Below are 18,186 nucleotides of genomic sequence, written 5' to 3' on the forward strand. Positions count from 1 at the left end.
AGCATTTAATGGTTATCACCCACACACTGACTATTGAAATGGGTATTACCAGAGTCAAAAGTTCAGACTGACAAGCAACTACCTCCATTTATAACTAATACAGCAGGATTATCTCTGCTTACTTAATAAACATACCGTCAAATAATATAAAGATAGAACACTAATATGTCCAAATAATACTAACGAATTAACATTGAGTCCTTCACTGTGAGCCAAGCACTGTTCTAAAGCACTTCACCACCTAATACATGTATTCACATATATACTTATTCATGTATGGAAGTCTATGCACAAACTCAGGAAACTCCTATTAATTGATGGCTATTAACACTATTGGTGTATTTATAGTCTATTTATAGTGCAACTAGATGAATGGTACTCAACTGTTTCAAAGCCTACAATTTCTGCTTTTCCTCTTCCGTCAGCAATGAGACCCCCCCCCCCAAGTAATAAAAGATGTCAAGATAATTACAGAGTCAGTATAAAGTGACGCTGCCTACTTCATACTCAACTAGACTGGTTTACACACGTTTTGAATTTGATTCCTTGAAAAGAATAAAATACTATGCTTGGAGAGTCAGTTATTTTATTTCCGCTCAAGGAAATTATTTTCAAATTCCCACAATTGCTTTTTTAATCCTGAGGTGATTTGCTTTGCCTTCCTATCAGTGCATACATATTATTAGAGAAGGAATGTATGCTTTTGCATTTGCTCTTTCTGGTGCAAAATTTATATTGATATATAAAATAGACACTGAAGTGTATCATAATTTTTTTAAGTAAAATAAATGCTATATCATCAGCTCTAAATGTTGGTGGGATGTCTACTGCATTTAAAGTGCTCTACTAAAGCTGCTTGAAATTTTTCCATTTTTTAAAATTCCACACTTTATCAAAAACTTCAATACTAATAAATTCATGTGTTGATTTTTAAAAAATAGCAGCTAAATAAGAAAAACAGAAGTTCACCTCTTGTAGATTACTGTGATTTCTAAAAGGCAAGCTCAAAACCACACATCTTTCCCCTTGCCTTCAAGACTGGCTAGCTGGTGAGTTGCTTGGCAATCGATCACAGCCCCACCTTTTCCCTGCCATTCATAACCCGCTGTATTATGCATACATTCTTCTCTTCTCAAAAGGAGCCATTTTACTCTGAACACCATCTATGTTTATAAAGAAGACAATTTCTACCCCTACTTTCTTTTGCAAAAATAAAAAATATATATATTACTGTCTTCGACATTTCCAGTCATTTTCAGATTACTGACATAATGAATTCCTGTTTAGTAAAGGGATAATCCTGTTTTTTTCCTGCTCCCCTCCATGAAACCCTTGGAGATACACTCTAACAGATGTGACTGCTCATGTGACGTTGAAGAAGTACTTCCACATTAAAGGACAAAAGCAGAAAAGAACATTTCAGAGAATGAAAAGAAATGATTCTCTAGAGAAGTCAAAGTTGTTAGCAGAGAATGTAGAATTAGGAAGATAAAAGAAACAGCTTTCCAAGATCTTCTGGTGAATTTTATTGCAGAAATATTTCACTTAAACATAGTATCTGCTAAAATGAGTTACAGGGGCAGCCTGGTGGCACACTGGCTAAGTTCACAGGTTCTGCTTCAGCAGCCCCAGGTTCGCTGGTTGGGATCCCAGGCGCGGACCTATGCACCACTTATCAAGCCATGCTGTGGCAGTGTCTGACATACAAAGTAGAGGAAGATGGGCATGGATGTTAGCTCAAGGCCAGTCTTCCTCAGCAAAAAGAGGAGGAATGGCAGCAGATGTTAGCTCAGGGCTAATCTTCCTCAAAAAAATAAAGTGAGTTAGAGATCAAAGAAGTTAGCCTCTCTGGGTTCTGATTTAGTAGTGATGAAAAAATGTCATCGATTAAAAAATTGAACTAAAAGTATAAATTGACTATTGTGTTTGTTCACAAACTAACAGCACTAGAAATCAGAATCACTTAACTATTTACAAACTAGGTGATTTTAAAATAGCATAATTTTAATGAAAAACTCAGCCATTTAAAATCGCATCTTTATTCTTATTAACCATCCATTTCATATGCATTCATATCTTTTCCAAGGTATTTTTCTGTTCCCTTTTGCTGAATTTATGGTTTCCATGACTAGGTAAGGCACCATCACTCCTGTTTAGAGTTATATACAAAATTCTCCTGGGATTGATCCAAATTCTTACTCCCTTGATCCTTAATTGCTGAGATTTCTGGATCAAAGTGTGACCACATACTTACTTCCTTTAACTAATTTTCAGCAGTCCTAAAGCCCTTCTCTAAAAAATTAAGATTCAGAGAAAAAGAAAACTTTAACCCTGAATCTTGGATCAGACATAAACACAAACAATGTCCTCATAAACAAGCACCCAACAAATGTTGATGGTATCTTGAGGACACTTTATCACTTTTTTGAAAGGCAGCAAACAAACAAAATTGGCCAGACGAGAAATTCCTCTATTTTTTTTTCGAGGCATGCTTTTTGGTGAGGAAGATTGGCCCTGAGCTAACATCTGTTGCCAACCTTCTCTCACTTTTTTTTTCTCCCCAAAGCCCCTATACACAGTTGTATATCTTAGTTGTAAGTCCTTCTAGCTCTTCCATGTGGAATGCCGCCACAGCATGGCTTGATGAGCGGTGTGTAGGTCCACACCCAGGATCCGAACCTGCAAATTCTGGGCCACCACAGCGGAGAACATGAACTTAACCACTACGCCACTGGGCCAGCCCCCAATATTCCTCAATTTTATAGAGTGGGTGTCACATCTCTACCTGTATCTACCTACATCCGGTAATCAAAGGGTAGCAGCAATACCTGATATTCATTTGGCAGTTTGTAGTTTGACATACAATATTTCATTTGATCCTATAAATTCATTATTAAATAAACAAATTACACACATTTGCATACTAATAGTTCCTCTCCCTCCATGAAAGCCTATAAAACAAAATACCACCATACATAGTATATTTTATACATAGTATAATATATACAGTGTATATATTTTCTTTTTAACAAAGTATGCATCCCCTACTTACTAGTCTTTTGATATTGGCAGTAAAAGTTTGAAAATGGCCACTTTAAACCTAAAGCAATCTTTTTCTGTGCTGGTATATGGGGTCTTCCTGCTTCCAGCAGAGATGTGAATTGCTCTAAGCATCTTAAAAATATTCCCATTGGTAGAACCATCCATCTAACTAACACACAGAAGAACTTGTTCCAGAAATTGCTTACTCTGATTTTTAATGATCAATTCCAAATTTTCCACATTTAGTCTCTTTTTTATTTTCCTCACTTGCATTTTCTAATTGACTTCCCATCTGATTTACTGTTCAGAAAATATCCCATGAACTTTCAGCAGCTCCTAACTCAACTTCAGTGTTATTTATTTATTGTCAATTCACATGTTTGTGGGCGATAAGAAGAAATTCTCTATGTTCCTTAGTTTGATGGATGTGACAATTTCGGCACTGACTCTGACCTCTTCTTTTTTTAACCTTGCCCTAGCAATGAGCCTGTGGGTTCGAATGAGGTCCTTTTTCTTATAAAAATTCTCTTTTTGGGCCAGCCCCGTCGCCTAGTGGTTAAGTTCGGTGCACTCCACTTAGGCAGCCTGGGTTCATTTCCTGGGCACGGACCTGCACCACTTGTCTGTCAGTGGCCATGCTGTGGCAGCAGCCCACATACAAAAAGAGGAAGATTGACACAGATGTTAGCTCAGAGTGAATCTTCCTCAAGCAAAAAAATAAAATAAAAAAAGAGGAAGATTGGCAACAGATGTTAGTTTAGGGTGAATCTTCCTTAGAAAAAAATTTTAAAAAATAAATAAACCTAGACCTTGACGTTACACCGTACACAAAAATCAACCCACATGATCATAGACTTAAGTGGAAGAGGTAAAACTGTAAAACTTCCAGAAAAAAACATAAGAGAAAATCTTTGTGGCCTTGAGTGAGCAAAGATTTCTTACAAATGATACCAAAAGCATAACCCATAAAAGTTGATAAATTCAGCTTCATGAAAATTAAAAACTCTTATGGTTCAAAAGATATAATTAAGAAAATGAAATATAAACACAGACTGGGAGAACACTTCCAATGGGTGAATTATATGGTATGTAAATTGTAATTCAATAAAATTGTAAAAAAAAAAAAAGATCCTGTGATCCTTAAGTCAGTGCTTTTCAAACCGAGGCTTGTGAACACCCAGGGTACAGGATTAAACACAATACCACTCTAAAACATTCATTTTACTCACTGGTGATTTCACACATTAATGGTAAACAGTATTGTTTCATGAAAACAAACATACATGCTATAGGATGTGGTCATAAATGAAAACAACCCAAAAGAGAACAGAGGCAATTTATTCAGAGCTTGCTATAGCAAGGGAGTCACCCCATCTCTTGTGTTTGGCAGACTCAGAAGCAGGCAGGGGAGTGGGGAAGCGTTGCCATGAGAAAAATGGAACGCTTCAGGCGTGCTCTGATTGGTGGCTGTTGCCATGGGGACACGGGAGGCGGGCTAAATGGAAGCAGGGCAGCTTATGTGATACTTGGCTTTCTCTGGTTGGTCCTGAGTTGGAAGTTGGAGCAAAAAGCAGGGAAGCTGGAGGTCACCGGCCAAGTCCTCACCGTTCTGGCCTTTTGTTGCATGGGTTGTGGTTTGGCTTCAGGGAAAAGTTGCTAAAGAAATTGTGGTTTGGCACCCAGGCTTCTTGTGTAGGTCAGAGTTCTATTGTCAGGTGTGCTTTGGCCACTGTCTGTTTCTATATTCTGTCTCTCAAGAGTAACATGCAAAACCTGACCAGCAAAAAACAAACAAACGTTGCTGTCAGGACCATACTTTGCTCCTTTGTTCCTCCTTCTCTCTCAGATGCCCCTCACACCCCAAGCAAACAGACCGCCAACGGTCAGCTACGCTAGTTTTCTAGACGATCTGAAATTGTCTTAGGTTCAAGCCGATGTTATCATTTCTCCCAAATCTGCCACATATTTTTGATGAGGGGGACAACAGGTTACCTTTAGAGAAAGCCCTCCTTGTGCCCCTGGTCTCTTACATTCCCTCCCTTTACCCCACCGGCCAGATAGAATGAGGGGGTCCCACCTGTGTTTTGTGACTTCTCACATTTCAGTAGCTTTCTGTGATCCTGCATATCATTTTGGTCATTATCCATAATAACAAGAACAAAATGTGTTACCAGCAACATTGAAAGTACTAGTTTATTTAATCCTCATCTTACGAAAAATACATCATTATGCCATTTTAGACATAAGGGAAGTGAGACTTGGCAAGGCTAAATAATTTATCCAAGGTCACAAGGTGAGTGACGAGCTAGGAATTCAGCCCCAGGTCTGTGTGACCACAGAGCCAGATCTTTGGCCATAATATTGGTTTCCTAAAGGAGAAAGCAATGACATAACTAATAGAAGGGACGTTTTCTTCATTCAAATATAGGAAATATGCTCTCACCTCACTCCTTTGGCATGGTCCGTGAATGCTTCAAAGTTCAGTAGTTAGCTATTCTCTACCCTTCGAGGCACACCCTGACGTGGTAAAACAAGTCCTGGGCAATTTTTTCTCAGACTTTGAAGCAAAATTCATGCAAAGGTCTGGGATCCCTGTAAGTAATGCTAGTGGCTTGCAGTTTCTCAACATTTAGTCATTCCTTGAGAACAAGTGTTGATTTATAGATACAGATAAGAGTGTCACTACGCCTAATTTTATTGGATTGGTGATATGGATTTCTGCGTGTGCAACTGAATAATCGCACAAGCATGCTGGAAAAGTAGAAGGCAGCGGGACAAGAAGACCAAACCTGAGATGGGTTGACTCCATGAAGGAAGCCATAGGAATGAGTCCACAGAAGCTGAGTAGGGCTGTGAGAACAGGACATTGTGGACATCCCTCATTCACAGGGTCACCAGGAGTCGGGGCTGACTTGATGGCACATAACAACAGTTGAAAGTAGCAACTAAGAAGTTTCCAGAAATACTGGTTGTGAAGAAAGGAGGCCTAGAAGCATCTTCTCTCTTGAAGTTTTTCACCTCTTAACTGTTTACTTTAGAGGGCTTCTCCACACCCTCCCCCTGCCCAGCCCATTCACACCAATCCCCTGTTAAAATAAAGGGAGGTGGGTCAGATTATTGAAGGTCTCCTCCCCATGTCACTGTCCCTCTACATGTCATACCCCCAGGCCCAGCCCACACTCACTGCTGCCATAGCTAACTGGTACAGTTCATCTGTGACAGTTTTAGTTTAAGGAAGTTCCTCATGAACGTGAGCTATTCCTGAAGAGAAAATACACAGCACTACAGGCTCTTATCCTCTTGATCAGATTTCTGTCACAAATGCCACTTTTCTGCAGACCTGAATCTCTCACAAACCTCTACCTTCAGGATTATGTTCCTACACACTAGCCATTTGGTTTCGTTTCAGTCAATTTATTAATCACCTTCTTACCATGGAAAATCCTCAACCAGTGTGATGTCATTAATAATGAGGGGTAGTGAAATAATTTTAACAGCAATAATTAGAATGTCAATCATACAAATGGTTTACTTTCTCTCATAAATTAGAATAGAATCAAGGTTATCCCCAGAATAGCTCCACTGTCTCACTTACTTGTTTTCCTATCTGTTTTCTAAAATTGGAAGAAATTGTTGAAGCCGCAGGTAGAGAGAATTAGACGTAACCTGCAATTTATTTTTCCTCTGCCACATCCCTTAGCAAGCCATCGTTAACGATATGCTGTTAATAACTATAGCAATTATGAATCATCGTAGTGTTTTTGGTGCTGATATTGTATTTGCTTCCATTTTCATTTTAGTTTTACCCGTGGATGAATTTTTATTAAGAAAGAAGAGATAAAGAAAGCATGGCAGTGCATCTGTATCATGGGTTTTCAAATATCTTCTACGTAAAGGAAGAAGGAAAACTTTTTTCAAAGGAAGATTTTTGTAGAACCCCAACATATAAAACAGATACATGTGGAATTGCTCGAATTCAAAACTGGGAAGGGCACCAAGCTGCCCACTTAGCCTCTAGCTGCTCCCCTTTGGTGACACCTAAGGCCCAACCACAGAACCCCAGGATTCCACTGATGGTCATTTGAAAACCAGTGATCTCCATTGACCTGATACATGAGCCACAATGATGCTGTCGATGTTGAGTGACAGTCCAAATGGCTAAACAAAATGAAGACCAAGTGACGATGCTGGTGGTATTAGCCATGATGTTCTTCATGTGATGTGTAAACATTTTTAATTAGCAAGAGGGTTTATTTAATAATAGCACTTTCTTGAAGAGATATCGGCACTCCTCTGTTCTCCACAGTACCATTCACAAGAGCCAAGATATGGAAACCATCTAAATGTCCACCAACAGATAAATGAATAAAGACGTGAAAGACATATAATATACACACACACACACACATACACACACAACGGAATATTATTCAGTCTATTATTCAGCCTTAAATAAGAAGGAAATCCTACCATATGCAACAACGTGGATGAATCTGGAGGAGATTATGCTAAGTGAAATAAAACAGACACAGATAGACAAATAACGTCTGATCTGACTTATGTACACAATCTAAAAAAGTCAAACTCATTAAAGCAGAGAGTAGAAGGGTGACTGAAGGGCAAGAGGGAGGAGGAAATGGGGAGACGTTGGTCAAAGGTACAGTGGTATAATTGTCTGTAGTACTTGTTGCTCTATTTCTCCATAACATTTTCAGAGGGTCAACATCAGAATATGTCCGTTTGAGTGTGTTGTGGCAGGAACAGCACGTGTTGAAATAATTCATTTTCTCTGTTTGGAGTACTTATTCTTACCCTACCTCATCTTTATTACCCTTTTATTCAAGGTCTTGGTTCCATTGTTACGAAATTGATTCAATGAGTTACCAAAATAGAAACATGTTATATTTTAAGCAATTCATAAAATGAACCACATACCAAAATGTATCAGGAAAGAATATTTGTCAGAGAAGGATTTGTTCTAATATTAGAATCTTTTGCACTTAGAAGTCAGCAGATTAGAAAAAACAGTATTGGGTTTAGTATTCGTCATTATTTTTCTAAGATCATTTTTTCCTCCAAACTATAAGGTCAAAATCTTGGCAACAATATCAACAAGCTTCTCAGTGTGTTTTTTTCTTCCACAGCACATCCTCTCTATAGCTTCCTTCACTCCACTCTCTGGGATGCATAAGTAATCCCCAGAAAAAACAAAGATCCAGCTATGCTTTCGTACTTTTCAATTTTCTAATACAACTGTTTCAATATGCATAAGATAACAGAAAAGAGGAAGAAAAATATTTTCCTCTTAGTTTAAACCTTGCTTGGAAAGTGGGCAAGGTTAGCAATTATAAATTACAGATAAAATTTAAAATGCAGATGGTAATTCTGTCAAAGTACATCCAAATCTTCCTAAAGGTTATCTCACTCAAACTAGGGCTTGCTATCCTTTTTCCACATTCACTTTGTGAACAGCCAAAGCAAGAATTATTCATAGCGTGAAGGAAAATCTTTGAGATGTGCCTTATATTTTAATTTCAATCCAGCCTTGTTGGGGTTTATCTTCTTGACCCCAAAGAAAAATTCCATTTCAGAAGAAATAGACTATGTCTAGTTAGCAAGCACCTAAAAAGCGGATCCTGAATTTTGCTAGCAAAGTGATCATTGAATAGTAAGGGCTCAATGTATGCATTTGTTCAATCAACTAATTAATATATTGGACTCTCAAGGATTTCCCTCTCTCACTGGCTTCGTAATAATACATTAGATGGGAAAGAAGACACAAAACACATAAGCCTAAGCTTTTTCCCTCTTCCTTCTGAGAAGAAGGTAAAACTTCTCCCTCAAGCTTAGAGTTACTGGAGAGAATCATTTTTCCATTTTATTCATCTCTCACTCTCTTTGTGGGTCACTGCCCCCCCCCCCCCGCCCCACACTCCCCACAGGGAAAGATTCACCCTGAACTAACATCTATTGCCAATCTTCTTCTTTTTTTTCTTTTTCTCCCCAAAGCCCCAGTACATGGTTGTATATGTTAGTTGTAAGTCCTTCTACTTCTTCTCTGTGAGCCACCACCACAGCATGGCAACTGACAGATGGGTGGTGTGGTTCCACAACTGGGAAACAAACCCAAGCCACCGAAGCCGTGAGAGCACCAAACTTTAACCACTAGGCCATCAGGGCTGGCTCTCTTTGTGTATTCTTGCTGGTCCACATACACATTACTAAACTCTTCACAGGTACAGAGATAAATTTTAAATTAAGATGCAGAAGATTTGTCTTGCTGTAATATTGGACTGTTGGCCTTTTAAATATTGTTGTTTGTAATCATATATTTATTTATATCCCAATTCATCCAAAGAGAGTTTGAAATGTCTCACTTTCCTATGTCCTTTGTGCACCTGATTTAATTAATTGTATCCAATACTTACCCCAGCACTGTGGGGGTTTAAAAACATGAAGAACAGGATGTCCCCGCCTTCCAGGAACGACAGATCCAGTAGAATAAAGAGATATGAAGAGAAATTACTCTGAAGAGACTGACTCTGATAAGTGATATAATAGGGCTACAGACAAACTAACTACAAGAGTGCTAGGAAGAAAGGGTCACTCCCTCGGGAAGTCAGCTCCAATGCATGCCCATTCTACTTCTATAATCCTGAGGGCATTTGCTAGTACTGATTCATCTCGATGTCCCACATCTTCTGCATCAGAATATAAACATTCCTAAGGACAATTTTGAATCATCAGGAATATGGTTAAATTATTTAATTCCTTCTTTATACTAAAGTTAGAAGGTATATATTACATTTTCTAGGATTTCAATATAAGTAGGTTGAAATCAAATCATTTTTAGCTCAATTTTTGCTTTTCAGATATCCAGAAATGTCATTTATCCAGAATACTTAATTCCCCTAGAACTCTGGATGAGTTGAATGTGGCTGTATATTCCTATTCTTTCACTTTATGCTTTAATTCTTTTGAATGTTGTATCTTTAAATAAGCATTCTCAATAGGATTATACACATTGCCTAATACAATTCTGGCTGTATAATAGGCATTCAGTTTTGCTGATATGTATACAATTTTAAGTTTCTCAAAAAGTATTGATTGTGCAAAATTCAGTGCAATTCTGACAAAATTGAGAAAGATGTGCATTACATCTCAGTTCTAGAGAAAAAAACAATAACCTAAAAACCCTTCAATAAGAGAATAGTTAAACAAATTATGGCACATAAACACAAAATATAGTGCTTCCTTTAATAAAAATTGAGATATATTAATATATACTTAGATGAAGAAGTATCTCCAAGTTTTAGCTTCTGGTCAAGATGGGGTAACAGAAACCAGATTTACACTGCCCTTCCCCACCAAAAGAAAAAAACTCAAAAAACAGTCAAAATATACAAAACAATGGCTTTCAAGACATTGAACATCAGGCACGAAGGGCAATAATCCCTGAGGGACAAGTAATAATCCTATGACCTTACTGTAGAGCATTTCCAGGCCATGGTACAGAGTGGGGGAACCCAGATGGAGCCCATTAGCTCCCCCAGATACGAAGACAGATCTGGGAGTCTGGGAGGCCAAGGAAGCTAGAGTTTGTAGGGTAGAGTACCATAAAGTAGAATGATGCACAGAAAGAGGGCGCTGAAGACTGAAGAGAGTCCCCCTCAAGTCTTCAGCTGCATACTCATCAATACTGACATGATTGTCTACATGGAAAACCCAAGGATTCTACCAGAAGTCACTAGAACTAACAGATCAGTTTAGCAAGGCTACAGGATCAACATACAAGATCAGCATACAAGAATCAAATGTATTTCTATACACTAGCAACAAACAATTAGAAACTAAAAATGATCATTGAAAATAACATCATACCTCACTACTAAGTGGGATTTATGCCAGGCATGCAAGACTAGTTCAACATTCAAAAATCAATGAATGTATACAACACCAAAAGTACACTCAACAAAAGCGTAAAGTCAAGAAGCAGGACTACATCAAGCTAAAGAACTTCTGCACAGCGAAGAAAACAATCAGCAAAATATAAAAGCAACCTACATGATGGAAGAAAATATTTTCAAGCCAGATATCTGATAAGGGGTTAATATCCAAAATATATAAGGAACTCATACAACTCAACAGCAAAAACAAAAAACTAATATTCTGATTCAAAAAGAAGCAAATGACCTGACTAGACATTTTCCAAAGAAGACAAACAAATGGTCAGAGGGCATATGAAAAGGTGCTCAACATCACTAATCATCAGGGAAATGCAAATGAAAACCACAATGAGATATCAGTTTACACCTGTTAGATGGCTATTATCCAAAAGACAAGAGATAACAAGTGTGGGCCAGGGTGTGAGGAAGAGAGAATCCTAGTATACTGTTGGTGGGAATGTAAATTGGTACAGGCATTATGGAAACAGAATGGAGATTCCTCAAAAAATTAAAAATAGAACTACCATATGATAGAGCAATCCCATTTCTGGGAACATATCCAAAGGAAATGAAATCAGTATCTCAAAGAGATATCTGTACTCCATATTCACTGCAGCATTATTCACAATAGCCAAGATAAGGAAACAACCTAAGTGTTCATCCACAGATAAATGGATTTTTAAAATGCCATACACACACACACACACACACACACACACAGTGGAATATTATTATTCAGCCATAAAAAAGGAAGGAAATTCTGCAATTTTCAACAACCTGGATGAACCTGGAGGACATTATGCTAAGTGAAATAAGCCAGATACAGAAAGACAAATACTATATGAACTGACTTATATGCAGAATCTAAAAAAAAAAAAAAATCCAAACTCATAGACCACAGAGTAGAATGTGGTTCCCAGGGGTTGCAGGGTGAGGGAAATGGGGAGGTGTTGGTCAAAAGGTACAAAATTTCAGTTATGCAAACTAAATAAGTGCTGGAGATCTAATGTACAGTATGGTGACTATAGCTAATGATACTGTATTATATACTTGAAATTTGCCAAGAGAGTAGATCTTAAGTGTTCTCACCACAAAAAAAAAAGGTAACCGTGTGAGGTGATGGATCTGTTAATTAACTTGATCATAGTAATCATTTCAAAATGCATATATATATTAAATCATCACATTGAACATCTTTAAAAAATATGTACAATGTAAATTAAATATGTACATTTTTTTTTTGGTGAGGAAGATTGGCCCTGAGCTAACATCTGTTGCCAATCTTCCTCTTTTTGCTTGGGGAAGATTGTTGCTGAGCTAACATCTGTGCCAATTTTCCTCTATTTTATGTGGGATGCCACCACAGCGTGGCGTGGCTTGATGAGTGGTGCTAGGTCCACACCTGGGATCCAAACCTGTGAACCCCAGGCCACCAAAGCAGAGCATGCAAACTTAACCACTGCACCACAGGGTGAGCCCCAAATATGTACAATTTTTATTTGTCAGTCACACCTCAATAAAGCTGGGGAGAAAAAAAGAAAAGAAAATCAGTTAATGTAATCCATCACGTCAACAGGCTAAAGAAGACAGACGACATGATCATATCAAGAGACGCAAAAAAAGCATGTGACAAATCCAACAGCCATTTATGGTAAAAAAAAAAAAAAAAAAAAAAAAAAAAAAAAAACCTCACATCAAACTATGAATAGAGGGGAACTTCCTCAACTTGTTAAAGAACATCTACAGAGAACCTACAGCTAATATCAGATTTAATGGTAAGAAACTAGAAGCTTTCCCACTAAAATCAGGAACAAAACAAAGATTTCCCCCCTCACTGCTCCTTTTCAACATCATACTGGAAATGCTGGCTAATGCAATAAGACAAGAAAAGGAAAGAAAATGTATACAGATTAGGAAGGAAGAAATAAAACGGTCTTTGTTTAAAGATGACATGATTATCTATGTTGAAAAGCCAAAAGAACTGACCAAAAAATTCCTGTAACTAATAAGCAATTATAGCAAGGTTGCAGGATACAAGGTTAATTTACAAAAGTTAATTACTTTCCTATATACCAGCAATAAACAAATGGACCCAGAACAGTCAACACATTATTGAAGAAGAACAAAGTCAGGGCACTGATACTAGCCCGTTTCAAGACTTACTATAGAAAGCTACAGTAATCAAGACAGTGTGGTACTGGCAAAAGAACAGACAAATAGATCAATGGAACAAAACAGAGATGTCAGAAACAGATCCACACAAATATAGTCAACTGATTTTTGACAAAGGAGCAAAGGCAATACAGCAGAGAAAAGGGAGTGTTTTCAACAAATGATAACAGCTGGATATCCATATGCACAACATAATATTGACACAGACTTTACACCCTTCACAACAATTAATTCAAAATGGATCACAGATCTAAATGTAAAGTGCAAAACTCTAAAACTCCTAGAAGAAAACATAGGAGGAAATCTAAATGACCTTGGGTTTGACAATGACTCTTTTTAGATACAATACTAAGAGCATAACTCATGAAAGAAGGAGTTAATAAGCTTCTCATTCAAGAGAATGAGAAGACAAGCCATAGACTCAGAGAAAATATTTGCAAGACATATATCGGATAAAGAACTCTTACAAAATATACAAAGAACTCTTAAAACTCAAGAAAATTAACAACTCAATTAAAAACTGGGCAAAAGATCTGAACAGACACCTCACCAAAGAAGATATACAGGTGTAAATTAGCATACGAAAACACAGTCCACATCTTATGCTATTAGGGCATTGCAAAATAAAACAACAATGAGATAAAACTACACACCTATCAGAATGGCAAAAATCCAGAACATTGACAACAATAAATGCTGACAAGGATGTGGAGCAACAGGAACTCTCATTCATTGCTCGTAGGAATTCAAAATGGTACCACCACTTTGGAAGACAGTCTGGTGGTTTCTTACAAAACTAAACATACTCTGACAGTATTATCCAGCAATCGTGCTCCTTGGTATTTACCCAAAGGAGTTGAAAACTTATGTCTACGCAAAAACCTGCACAAGGATGTTGATAATTGTTAAAACTTGGAAGCAACCAAAATCTCCTTTGGTAAGTGAATGGATAAATAAACTGTGGTACATCCACACAATGGAATGTTATTCAACATTAAAAAGAAATGAGCTATCAAGCCATGAAAAGATACGGAGAAATCTTAAATGCATATTACTAAGTGCAAGAAGTCAATCTGAAAAGGCTACATACCATGTGATTCCAACTATATGGCATTTTGGAAAAGGCCAAACTATGGAGACAGTAAAAAGATTAACATTTGCCAGGGACTGGAGGGATAAATAGGAAAAGCACAGGGGATTTTTAGGGCAATGAAACTTTCTCCATGAAACTATAATGGTGAATAAACGTCATTATACATTTGCCACAATCCATAGGATGTACAACACCAAGAGTGAACCCTAATGTGAACTATGGACTGCGGGTGATAATGAGGTGTCAGTTAGGTTCATCAACTGTAACACACGTACTCCTCTGGTGGGGATGTCGACAGTGGGATAGGCTCTGCGAATGTGGGAGCAAAGGGCATATGGGAACTGCTTGCACTTTCAGCTTAATTTTGCTTTGAACTTCAAATAGTCTTTAAAAAATTCTATTTTTTAAAAAATATGGAATCAAGAAACATGAAATGCTGAAGGATAAACCAAGCTGCCAAAACATGAGAAAGACCTGTACACTTAAAACTACAAAACACTGCTAGCGGAATTAAAGAAGACTGAAGTAAACGGAGAGACGCACCATGTAATGAGGTGGAACGCTCAGGGTTGGGAAGATTTCAGTTCTCCCAAATTGATTTCTAGCCCATCACAATCACACCAAAATCTCAGCAGACTTTTTTGTAGATATTGACAAACTGCTTCAGAATTCATATGAAAATGCAAAGGACCTGGAATAGCCAAAAAAACTTCTAAAAAGAACAAAGTTGGAAAGTTAATGTTATCTGATTTCAAGACTTATTTTAAAGCTACAGTAATCAAGATACTATGATATTGGCTTAAACATAGACAAATAAATCGATGCAACATGTTATAATATCCAGAAATAAATCCACGCATATATGGACAACTGAGTCTTAGCAAATGCGCAAAGGCAATTTAAGTGGAGAAAGGATAGCTTTTTCAATAAATAGTGCTGGAACAATTGAATATCTAATGAAAAAAATTCAATCCATGCCTCACCAAACATAAAAATTAACTCAAAATGGATCACAAATCTGAATTCAAAACCTGAAACTTTAAAACTCCTAGAAGAAAACACAGGAGAAAGTTTCTGTAATCCTGGCTTAGGCAAAGCTTTTGTATATACACAAAGAGCACCATCCAGAAAAGAACAAACTTGAAGCAGATACGGAAAACAATATGGAAATTCCTCAAAAAATTAAAAATTGAACTTCCATATGATCCAGCAATTCCATGTCTTGATATACACCCAAAAGAATTGAAATCAGGATCTCAAAGAGATATCAGCATTCCCATGTTCACTATAACACTATTCACAATAGCCAAGACATGGAAACAACCCAAGTGTCCATTGACAAATGAATGGATACAGAAATGTGGTATATACATACAATGGTATATTATCCAGCCTTAAAAAAGAAGGGGATCCTGCCATTTGTGACAACATGGATAAAACTGAAGGACATTATGCTAAGTGAAATAAGCGAGTTGCAGAAGGACAAATACTGCACGATTCCATTTATATAAGGCATCTAAGATAGTCAAACCCATAGAAGCAGAGAATGCAATGGTTTGCCAGAGGCTGGAAGGAGGGGGAAAGAGGGAGTTGTTAATGGGTATAAAGTTTCAGTTATGCTCGAGGAATAAGTTGCAGAGATCTGCTATACGGCACGATGCCTATACTTTACAATACAGTGCTGTGTGCTTCAAAATGTGTTAAAAGGGTAAATCTCACATTAAGTGTTGTTACTAAAAAAAGAAAAAAAGACACAAGGAAACTCTGGGAGGTGGTGGAAATGTCTATTACCTTGATTGTGGTGATGGTATCAAAGAAGTTTGCATAATGTCCAAATTCATCAAATTGTATTTATTAAGTATGTGCAACTCCTTGTATATCAATTATACTTCAATAAAGCTGTTTTAAAAAAGAACAAATTGATAAATTAAAATGATCAAAATTACAACCTTCTGTTCTTTGAAAGACACAGCTAAGACTGAAAAGTCACAAATAAGGAAAAACTATTTGCGAATCATATGTCTGATAAAAGACATACCCAGAATATATAAAGATCTCTTAAAACTCGATGCTAAGAAACAATCTAATTTTTTTAACAGGCAAAACTTTGAATAGACACTTCGCCAAAGAAGATATACAAATGGCTCTTAGCACATGAAAAGATGTTCAACACCATTAGACATCAAGGAAATGCAAGATAGAATCACATGAGATACCAATATGCATCTGTCAGAATGGTTATAGTTTTTAAAAAGACTAACCATAACAAGTGTTGGCAAGGATATGGAGGAACTGAAACTTCTCATACAATGCTAGTGGGAACGTAAAATGTACAACCACTTCAGGAAACAACTTGGTGGTTTCTTTAAAAATTAAGCCTTTAGGGGCCAGCCCAGTGGCATAGTGGTTAAGTACGCATGTTCCGCTTTTGCGGCCTGGGGTCCGCCTGTTCGAATCCCAGGTGCGGACGTAGCACCACTCATCAAGCCATGCTGTGGCAGGCGTCCCACATATAAAAAGTAGAGGAAGATGGGCACGGATGTTAGCTCAGGGCCAGTCTTCCTCAGCAAAAAGAGGAGGATTGGCAGATGTTAGCTCAGGGCTGATCTGCCTCAAAAAAAAAAAAAATTAAGCCTTCAATCCACTTCTTTCTACCCAAGAGAAATGAAAATGTATGCCCTTATAAAAGCTTGCACAGGAATATTCACAACTTTAGGTTCAATAGCCCAAAACTGGAAACAACCTAAATGTCCATCAACAGGTAAATGGATAAACAAAGTGTGGCATATTCATACAATGCAACACTACTAAGCAAAAAAAAGAAACAAGAAGGGCTGGCCCAGTGGCATAACAGTTAAGTTCACACCCTCCGCTTCAATGGCCCAGGGTTCACTGGTTCGGATCCCAGGCACGGACCTACCTACTGCTCATGAAGCCATGCTGTGGCAGGCATGCCAAATATAAATAGAGGAAGATGGGCACAGATGTTAGCCCAGGGTCGATCTTCCTCGACAAAAACAGGATTAGCAGTAGATGTTAGCTCAGAGCTAATCTTCCTCAGAAACAAAAAAGAAAAAAAGAAATGAAATATTGATACACATGGTGACATGGATGAATATGAAAATAATTTTGGTGTGTGAAAGAAGCCAGATGAAAACTGAGTGCAGACTGTATGATTCCACTTACCTGAAATTCTAGAAAACGCAAACTAATCTAAAGTGCCAGAAAGCAGATCTGTGGTTACTTCAGAGAGGGAGAAAAAAGGGACAAAAGGACAGATTACCAAAGGACACAGGAAATGTTTTGGGTGGTGGGTATGTTCATTATCTTGCTTGTGGTGATGATTTGACAGGTACAGAAATAGGTCAAAATATATCTAGATATGTGCCGTTGATTATATGTCAATTTTACCCCAATCAAGCTGTAGAAAAAAAATTAAAGATTAAAGCCAAAAACAAAATTTAAAAGTCCTCCTGGTCACACTGTCCTTCTGGGCCCCCCACTTACCCAACTTATTAAAAGTCCTCCATCCCGCAAGCCATGTGTGAGACCTGAGATTCTGCTGTTTAATCCTCTCAACTCACCACTGGCCATGTCTGCTCCCCTACACGGTTTCCATGGCTCTCCTTTATACCATCTCTAGATTTTACACACATCTTTGCCATAGCATTTATCATTCTGAACTGGAATTATTCTCCTATATGCCAAAGTTCATTGGGAACAACATAACGTCTTGTTCATTTTTTTTTCCTTCTTCTCCCCAAAGCACCCCCAGTACATAGTTGTAGGTCCTTCTGGCTCTGCTACGTGGGACGCCGCCTCAGCATGGCTAGATGAGCGGTGCCATGTCCGTGCCCAGGATTCTAACTGACAAAACCCTGGGCCGCGAAAGTGGAGCATGCGAACCCAACCACTCACTCGGACATTGGGGCC

The sequence above is a fragment of the Equus asinus genome, chromosome 30, assembly GCF_041296235.1.
Source record: "Equus asinus isolate D_3611 breed Donkey chromosome 30, EquAss-T2T_v2, whole genome shotgun sequence".
Classification (NCBI taxonomy): domain Eukaryota; kingdom Metazoa; phylum Chordata; class Mammalia; order Perissodactyla; family Equidae; genus Equus; species Equus asinus.